The sequence below is a fragment of the Thermobia domestica genome, chromosome 9 (genome assembly GCF_964235325.1).
Source record: "Thermobia domestica chromosome 9, izTheDome1.hap1.1, whole genome shotgun sequence".
Classification (NCBI taxonomy): domain Eukaryota; kingdom Metazoa; phylum Arthropoda; class Insecta; order Zygentoma; family Lepismatidae; genus Thermobia; species Thermobia domestica.
The window spans coordinates 19,170,914-19,181,104 of record NC_137462.1 but is presented as its reverse complement, the minus strand read 5'-3'; the positions used below and the strand labels follow the sequence as shown (position 1 = coordinate 19,181,104).

General features: G+C 37.4%; 1 non-coding gene across 1 annotated transcript; it reads right to left on the bottom strand.

Annotated features, from left to right (window-relative positions):
- Positions 1–4,513: 4,513 nt before the first annotated feature.
- TRNAW-CCA (transfer RNA tryptophan (anticodon CCA)) lies at positions 4,514–4,585 on the bottom strand. The gene has a single exon. It is a non-coding gene; the product is annotated as a tRNA-Trp (tRNA).
- Positions 4,586–10,191: the final 5,606 nt, after the last annotated feature.

Genomic DNA, 10,191 nt, shown 5'->3' with positions numbered 1-10,191 from the left:
TTACACTTTCAAACGGATACTTTTGATAAAGTGGATCTATATTATCAGTAAAATATATAAGACGATAATCATGCCTGTTGTTCTGTATGGTTGCGAAACATGGTCGCTTACTCTGAAGGAAGAACGCAGACTGAAAGTACTTGAGAACAAGATCCTGATGCTAATATTCGGACCCAAGAGGAACGAGAATGGGGAATGGCGGAAACTTCATAATGAGGAAATACATAATTTATACGGTTTACCAAACATTGTTAGGGTCATCAAATCTAGGAAGCTCAGGTGAGCAGACCATGTGGCCAGAATAGAAGAAAGTAGGAACGCTTGCAAAGTTTTAACTGGAAATCTAATCGGAAAACGACCATTAGGAAGACCTAGGCGCAGATGGGAGGATAATATTACGACGGATCTCGCAAAAATAGGAATACAAAGCGGAAACTGGAACCAGTTACCTAAGGATAGAAGTCAATGGAGAGCTTTTGGCAACATAGGATTGAACCTTCGGTTTCCTTTGGCCAAAGTTAGTTTATAGGCATAACAGGTATAATTGACTTTTGCAAGTTTTGCGTTGCGTGACGTAACGCAATTTTTACTAAGGTTATGACGTATTACGGGCTCTTTTTCAAAAAAGAAAACAACTATTGATTGAAAAGATTTCGAAATTGTGTAAAATATTTTCATACTTTTCGATCAGGTGGACCCGTAGTAAACTCCATACTTTTCGATAATCCATAACCTTCCGTAGGTGGACATCTTCCTCATTGGAATGGATAACAACATAATAATGGCTTTACCTTGTGCAAGAACGTTCGCAGGATTTTGTTCTACGAGGGGGGGGGGTCGATTCTAAGGGGACAAAAGAGTAATACCAAGTAGCAGGCCCGCAACCAGCCACAAAATTTTTGGGGAACCATAGATATGTTAGGGGGCCCAAGCCATAAATATTATAAATCTGTCTATATAAATAATTACTCATATCTGGCATGTCACCTGTATTCTGTAGTTGGAATTTGCGGATTTGAGCACTTGATTTCATTTCTGACTTCGCTGTTTTCTAAACCCATTACTGCTACGCGCTATTCCGGCTTTAATTCCTTTCCTCACATTTTGGTTCTTATTCCTTCACCATTTGCGTCAACACAAGACAAAATTCATTTTAGGTTGCGATAGACAGGTTATTATTAATAATTACTTGTAATAGAATTTGTGTAATACAGACAACAATTTTTGCGAAGACCGCTCGGAATGGAGCCCCTTATCTATGATGTCATTGACGAGTTATCAAGAAATTCATGGAAAATCTTCGCTGAAAAAGGTGTCTATTCTTATTATTTATTATTTATTAGCTGTGTCCTACATTTCTCCGAGGCACATTCCGATCCATATATTTATCATTCTCCGCAAATTTTGCGTACAGGAATGCAACGCAAAAAAATAGGCAAAAATGAATTATAATTGCTATGTTGATTACCGCAAAGAATTTCGCGTTGTGTTAAAGGAAATGGCTAGCGAAGTAAATGAGACTTAGCTATATCCGCTTTATTCAGAGTCGTTTTGACATATGATTAGCGTCATACTAAAAGTCTGACTACTGCAGGAAACATACGTTAGCCGATATCTTTAGTATGCCTCTAATCACGCGACAGAACGACTCTGAATAAGACCCAATGGGCCTTATGCAGAGCCGTTCTGACAAGTGATTAGTGCCATACTAAAGAGTTCGACTAACATATGCTTGCTGCAGTAGTCATGCGGTCATGCCTTTAGTATGACTCTAATCATACATCAAACGACTCTGCATAAGGCGGAATGAATTTATTATAACGGATATCATAGAAATATCTTTTTTTTTTTTTTTTTGTATTAAAGGAGGAACACATAATGATGTATTGTGGTTTGGGAGCGCCAGGCCCCCTAGTTGTGCCTGCCAAGGAGGGGACAAAAGACTGGCACACAAGCACAATCGCGAATACAGATACATTTTGATGCACTCGTGCACACATCATATAAAACAATAATTATTTAAGCACAGACACTCACAGTAATCAAACTATAGTAGGCTACTACAGCATTTAACATATTTAGTATGAAAGAGCAAATTAGTGAATTATATTTTCAAGAATTTCGTTAATCAAGGAGGATAACGGTCAGCTGCTCGGGCATCTATACCTGTGAGGATTGCCAACTGGTAGCTGTTCGTCGAGTTTTTTTTTTTTTTTTTTTAATCTGTCTATTTTAAAATAAACTCATTTATATCCTATCATGTATTTTTTTTCTCTGCGCATAACATTTTACTGCATAGCATGGTTCCTTTCCTTCGGGATTAACATAATATTTCGCTTAAAACAACATGCAGAAGCTGTTGAAGCTTAGGCTCCAAAATGGCGTCTTTTCTGCCAGGCGTTTGTTTCCCAAAGTGAAAATGAGATCAGTAGGTTATTATACCTCCTAGCGCGGTATGTAATCCTAATGTGAATATTCACTTGATCCAATCTAGCTGGCGATGAATTGAAGGCGCATTTGATAAAACTCATCCTGGGTGATCTGCGATTAAACCCGAACTAAGGATAAATTCCGAAGGATCTTCGTGGGTTTTGGGAGTGCTCAGTTACCAGGATCACATAAGGAGATCATCGCCTCTGGATACAGGACACGGCATCCAGCGTGGGAGCAGAAGAGGAAGTTCGCAAGGAGGAGATAGATAAAACGACGTAACAAGGGCTACAGTCTGGTAAGAGATGGAGGGAGAAACGCGGTATTGTGTAACATTTATTCAATAATGCGGCCAGTAGTTTCAAAACTATGCTGATCTGTGTATCGTTAAGTGTACAGCTTTAAGGCAATGAGAATTCTCCTGAGTGTTTAGGGAAACCAGAGACCAAGTTTATGACATACTAATCAGTACATCTCATTGACGTAAAGAAAAATTCTGATGCGTAGTTTTTGAGGAAAAAACTATTTGTTATAAACTTAAAATTTCATGGTGTACAACCACGCCATCTATTGTGATGAAATTGCAAATGTAGAATGTCTTCATTACGTCTTTTTTACTATCTACGACGGATTGTCAAAAATAGTTCCCGGAATCTGTGACGGATTTAGAAGAGTCAGTCAGAACCCAGCGCATGAGAAGTATCGTATGAGTTCACGCAAATCGTTTTAATTTGAAATCCGTTTACGTGCTTCGTTAACAGGAACTAGAAATATCCAATGTTTCAAAAAAAAAAAAAAGAAAAAAATCCAATAAAAGACAACGCTTACAATAAACTTTCCAATATATATATAAATACAGTATAACTCAGTTTATCCGGCCGTCGTTGATCCAGATCAGATTTGTAGACATTTCTTGTAATTTAATTTTCACATAGATAATAATTTTGGCAACAGCAGACGACACATGAAGGTGCTGTGCACCAGCTGACAAAATATCATGGCGTACTTGGAGCGTCAGCCCGACACCACTTCACCTGAATTACTAATGATACAGCGTTTGCGCGACCGTGCTTCATTCAAACACCACACATGTTTGAAACAGGACACAGTGGACCAATTCTTTGTTGAGAAATGTGAAAAGTTATCGTAATAAGTGGTTAGTCTGCTTATTCAATAATTTGTTTTGCTTATTACCCATATTTCCCGGATTATCTGAATTTTTGATTTTCCGGATTGTGTTTGGTCCCAATTAGTCCGGATAGACGAGGTTTACTGTAATTGCTTCAGTTATTTTTGTCGCCCCAAAAATTGAGGGAGCCACCCCTCCCCCTGGGACTAGATCCGCCACTGCCCGGAATATTGCAGTTTTCCCATTTATGATGCAATCACAATGAATCTTGTGCAATACAGACCTTAGGTTGCCTAATTATAATTTGACAAGTGAGAACAGGTCATAACAGTCAGAAATGAAATGAAATGAAAATTTTGAGTTTTACATCCCACGCTTATGCCGGTTAGGCTAAAGGAAACGGTGATTATGAGAAAGGAATGAAATGGTGAAATGAAAAAACTGGGAGGAAACGAGAGAACCCCGAGGAAACCCACGCACACGGTGTTTGTCCACAACATAACAGTCAGAGAACGAGTAGTGCAGCTGAATAGAGGCGTGTGGTGATCAGTGCGCGTGACGTCGCAGTTCGAGCAACACGCTGAAGTTCATCTGCAAATTGAGGAAATCTGCTTCGAAGAGTTTTATAGCCTTATAAGCAGTTTAGCACCATCTTATTGTTAGGTCTTCCCAAAGCTAAAACTGGGAACAGTGCGGCTCAGTGATAAAACGTGGTTATACCGTTAATGCAGTGACGTAACTAGGTGAGGGGGCAAACAGGGTTTCTGACGGGTCTACGCTTCATATAGCCTCGGTGCTACACAAAACAAACCTTAGCTGCACTAAACTTAAATTTGCTTAATGAAAAAATAACAATAATAATAATAAACCAAACGCAAAATCATTGCTTGGTTTTTAGCGACCAACTCTTCATCATTTTCGATGACAGAGCATAAAGAGGAAAAAAAAACCTATTGACTCCGACGTGATTTGAACACGCAACCTTCTGATCTGGAGTCAGACGCGCTACCGTTGCGCCACGAGGTCACTACACTTTTCATCCTATTATTATCTACACTGCAACGTATAGTGCTTATGTATAATACCATAAGGAACTACATAGAAAGTTTAATACACGGTTTAGATTACATGAAATACAATGTAATATCTTATAATAGTTTTACAACATCTATATCCTAGTATAGTGATTCACAACAGTAGCCTACGGGGTCTGGACCCCCTCAACTTTGCAACTTTTTAAATAGTAGACATTGGTTTGCCTATACTAACTCACAGTTCAGATACCCTCACATCTTTTGAGTTTGTTCTCCCCTAAGTAAAAACTTCTCGGTGCACGCCTGCTTCCCAACCTGGAAAGCGCGCCTCTCTGGCTGAGTTCCAGAGTTGAGAAATTAGCAGGACAAACAGAAATAAATTACATTCGTACTTACAAATATTACGAATGTTGTAACAAAGAGATGTTCAATAAATACCATACAAACACAAAGTAACTTTCTGTAAGGTTTCTGTACAATAAGGTTAAAAAAAACACACACTTTCTACTTTTCCAGCACGTCATTCACAAGACCACCCTTAACTACAAGAGATTCTTGGAATGAAAGAAACATGTTTGTTATTTGAATGGTCTTTCGTTTCCTTCTGTTCACTCTTCTCCACACCCACATTTCGAAAGCTTCCAGACGTTTTTCATCACTTTTGTGTAATGTCCATGTTTCTGATCCATACAGTACAATACTCCACACTATTTTATGGTCCTTTTTCTCAATTTTCAGTTAAGTTGAAATACAAAATTCGAACAATGGCTAACAATTACTAAATTTGTATTTCGCATCCTAAGACTGATCAGTAGTGACACCATGAGGCAGAACTCTGTTCTGAACGATCATGTTACTGCATCTTGTGTTACTACTTACTAGTGGCGACGATGCGGGAAGGTAAGAACTTCAAGCAAGTGATGCCAACCACTCGGAAAAATCCCATTTTGTGGGATTTTTACATTAATTATTCGAAATGGAATTTTTTGTCGAAATTGGCAGCATATATGGGATTTTTCATTTTATATATATATATATATATATATATATATATATATATATATATATATATATATATATATATATATATATATATATATATATAATGCACGCCAACAAAACTCTACGAATGGGAATTAGACATAATGGGTCATCAACAAGCGTATTGTTAATTTTTAATCTGAAGTTTTATCTTACGATAGGTCTATGCTAGTGAGGAATGACTTAATCATATGTGATTTTTTTAAAAATAAAAAATGACATGAAATCTTTAAGTTTTAGTCCTACGATTATGTCGGCTGGGCTAAAGAAGACGAAGTGGGAGGAAACGGGAGAACCCACAGAAAAGGCACTAACTCGGTGTTTGTCCACCACAAAGTTCACTTGGTTATTTTGTTAATGTTTATTATTTTATTCGTAAAGATTTATATTTTTTAACATCATTTTATTTTGTAACGTTCAAGGAGTTTGCTAATAATAATAATAATAATAATAATAATAATAATAATAATAATAATAATAATAATAATAATAATCGAACATCTTTCTTTGTAGGACAATAATGTGATAATCAATTTTCTCTAGAAAAATATACTGAGTGTCCCAAAATTCATGCAAGATTAGAATTCTGGACTATTTTTGCAGTAAAGTGTTGCCAACGAAAAAAATAAGAAGACGACGTGACAGCTGGCAGGTGAGGGTTATTAAAAATGGAACGCTACACGAAAGAACAACGCGTTTTCATTATTGGGCAATATTTTTAAAAAAAAATAATGAAGTTTGGCAACTACAGTTGGCAATTTTTGCACAAAATATAGTCGGAATGGTGATTTAACTTCATCAACTGTGAATAATTAATTTTAAAAAAAGAGAGTAAGTAGATCAATTTGTGATCTTAAACACTGTGGTCGTTCTTCAACAAGTAGTTCATCACAACATATCGAAGCAGTTCGTGAGAGTGTTGCTGAGAGTCCAGGAACATCAATTCTGCACCGTGGTCAAGAATTTGACATTTCGATAGCTCTCTAAAGTCTTTCCAGCCTTAGAACAAAGTAGACGTAAACAAAGCGAAATGTATTACTCCGTGGCTCACACGTGCTTCGGCAGCGAGATACATGAACAGCAAGATCGTCTGCTAGCTTACGGTCGTCGCATAATTTCCAAATTATAAGGCTACAGTTGGTTGGTAAATAAATAATTAACGCACTTACACTGATTACTGCTGTTTTGGAAATATGTATTTTCTTAAATCGTTATATAAACGAGATTGCCTCTGTTACTGTTGTTCTTTTGGTGTTTTATAACACGAGACGAAGACGAATCATTGATACTCATCGTCGCCATGAAACTCTGCGTTCTAGAATTTCAAATAAGCGGCGTTGGTGCGCGAATGCTTACGCATGCGCAGTAAATACTATATGTTCAAGTACGGGTAAGATTGAAATAAAGCTATATCTGTTGTTAAATATTATATATATTGCGTTTATTATCACAAAATGCAGAATAAATTCAGATATCTTTATTTGAAATTATTATTTTAGTAGGAATTATATTGCGGTAGGATACTAGTGCAGTGAGACCAACAACCAATCACTGGTCATCGACCCACTGGTAGTCAGGTGGGTTTGTTTACATCTACTTTTTTCTAAGGCTGGAAAGAGATTAGCGTATTCTCACGAAAAATTTTCATCTTCGCGCTTACAAAGTTTAATTGACTTAAAAACTGAAGCCTAGTGAAGTCTAAGTTTTATGCCAACAACCCATGACCATCCACGCCTTGAAGGAGGAAATTCGAAATTCACCCACATTTATTCAAAATGGCCATGGAAAAATTTCAATGAAAGAGTGCGTAGTTACCAGTACGGACATGGAGGCCATTTACAAGATATGCTTTTCAATACATAACTCTATACTGTATACTTTATAGTCAATAAAAGTGTTACAAAATTTAATCATAAACCTGTGTTTTCTATTAAAATTACTTCTTGCGTGAATTTTGGGACACCTGGTATATGTAGGTCACCCGCCACCTACGTCTGTTATAGCTGTATGTAAACACAAATGACGACTCGTTTACAAAACTGGTCTTGCGAAAAAGTCCACTCACTTATTGGATTTCTGGGCAAAACATGTAACCGCGGCTGAAATTCACTGACAGATGGTAAGAGGTATACGGCCAGAACTTCTCACCGGGGGGCGTCATGTTCTTTCACGATAACGCGCACGCGTATACAGTCCAAAAGCCCACCACGATGTTGAACCAATTTCGCTGGGACATCATCGACGACTCTTCCTACAATCCGGACCTCGCTCCAAGTAACTTTCACCTGTTCCTGCACTTGAAGGAGCACGTCAGAGCCGTCGCTTCTCTTCAGACAAGAAGATAAGATACTTCGTAACAATGTGGCTGAACACGCAAGGACAGGATTATTACACGGAGGGAATCTTCAAACTCACCCCACGATGCGTCAAATGCCTCAACCGACATGGAGACTGTATCGAAAAATTACCTAATATATGTACTATCTCTTGGTTCTATTGGTTGCGTGAAATAATATATATATACACTTACACTGCAAGCTTTGTAACCTTACTTTCTGATTACTCCTCATATATATATATCCAGGGCCGTGCTATGGAAAATCAGCGCCCGGGGCGAGAGTATACGACGGTGCCCCCATACATATATTCCAAGCAATTTGTCCTTCCAAGCAATTTTTCCTATCTTTTTCCTTTTTCCTCCCGAATTTTTCGCCCCCTTACTTCGGCGCCCGGGGCCGTCGCCCCGCTCGCCCCCACGGCACGGCCTTGTATATATATATATATATATATATATATATATATATATATATATATATATATATATATACAGTGAAACCTCTATAAAGCGGACACTCTAGTACGGACACGGACAGTATTTCCTGTCTTTTATGGGTATTATGTACCCCCGTATTACGGTCACTTTCTCTAGAAACAAGTTGAAAAGTACAGTAAACACTTTTTTTTTTTTTTTTTTTTGTAATTCCTACGTGTGTCAGCAAGGAAGCACATGAGGGTATGACATTTTGCCTCCTCAACTGTCTGCTCAGCAGCCCAGAGGAAAGATCTCTGTCCTTTGCTTGCATTCTACTCTCCCCCAACCTGTTTTAGACGGAAAAGTGATTGATAGTTGCCCGTCGCGCCGTTTGGAATGTCAAGTCATTCTACTGTCCTGCTGGAATCTCTAACCAAACAAAAGACAAGTTTGGTATGTTTTGCTCGCGGGTACGCATATCGTCTCCAAAAAAAAAAAAAAAAAAAAAAAAAAAGTCATTGCTGGACTGCAATTAACTCACAAATTAAAGCAACACACCGATAAGTGTAAAGTGCAAAGAACTATAACGTCTTATTTCCATGTTGTGCCTCGAACATAGAGTATTGGATGACGCAGGATAATGCAGGTACAGTGACATTGTGGTAATATTCGTAAATACATGATTCATGCAAAAATATTTTCTAATTGCCTAGTACCTTGTACTAATTTATGTAAGATATTGAAACCTCTCTAAAGAGGACAATTTTTGATTCCCCACGGCTGTCCGCATAAGAGAGGTTTTACTATATATATATATATATATATATATATATATATATATATATATATATATATCAAACTCGTTGAGCACATTGATGCCCTTAAACGACGGCCTTACTTTATGTAATGCTGTAATAAACCTTTGGTTAATTTACTTTATATGATGAATTAATAAAGAAGTTTCCGTGAATATAGTATTCTTGACATTCTTACCACGCAATTCCTCATGGTCCGCATCTGATGTCATTCCATCCTTGATAGTTAATGTTACATACGCAAGAAGTAAGTAACCCACTGGGATTCCAGTCTCGGAGATGCACGACAACAGCAGGCGCGCCATCTGCTCACAAAAGGAGCTCTTTTATTGATTTCCTTCCAAAGACGAGTTCCATTTCGAAAATCCGTTTCCATTGAAATAAATAAATGCAGGCCCTTTGTGAGAAACTCAGAAGGGTTAAAACGCTACATCCGCGCCACGCCGCAGGTGCAGATTGAAAATTCTTACCAAGAGAACAGCAAGTTGCAGAGAGCTTCTATCGAACTCTTTAACAAGAAAATAAAACAGCTATCTTAGTGTTAGAAACACTTATTTGTTAGTAATTTTAAATATACACCGTGTATATATATATATTTTAAACGCCAATCCAGTGTATAACGTAATTTTGCCCGTTAATTATACCCTTTATTATTATTATTATTATTATTATTATTATTATTATTATTATTATTATTATTATTATTAGTAGTAGTAGTAGTAGTAGTAGTAGTAGTAGTAGTAGTAATAGAAAAAGAAGAAAGTAAAATATACAGGGTGTTTCAAAACAACACCGACAACGTTCGGGAGGTGATTTCTGACACCAAGATAAGACAAAAAGTATAGAGCAACCTGGGACCACAAATGCTTCTTTTCGGAGTTATAGGCTAACGAAGTCATGGACAAATAAACTTTAAAGATCCATAGTTCCAAAACTATGGGACTTACCGTAGTCGGGTCAAGAATTCATTTAGGAACTAGTATGTGCTCT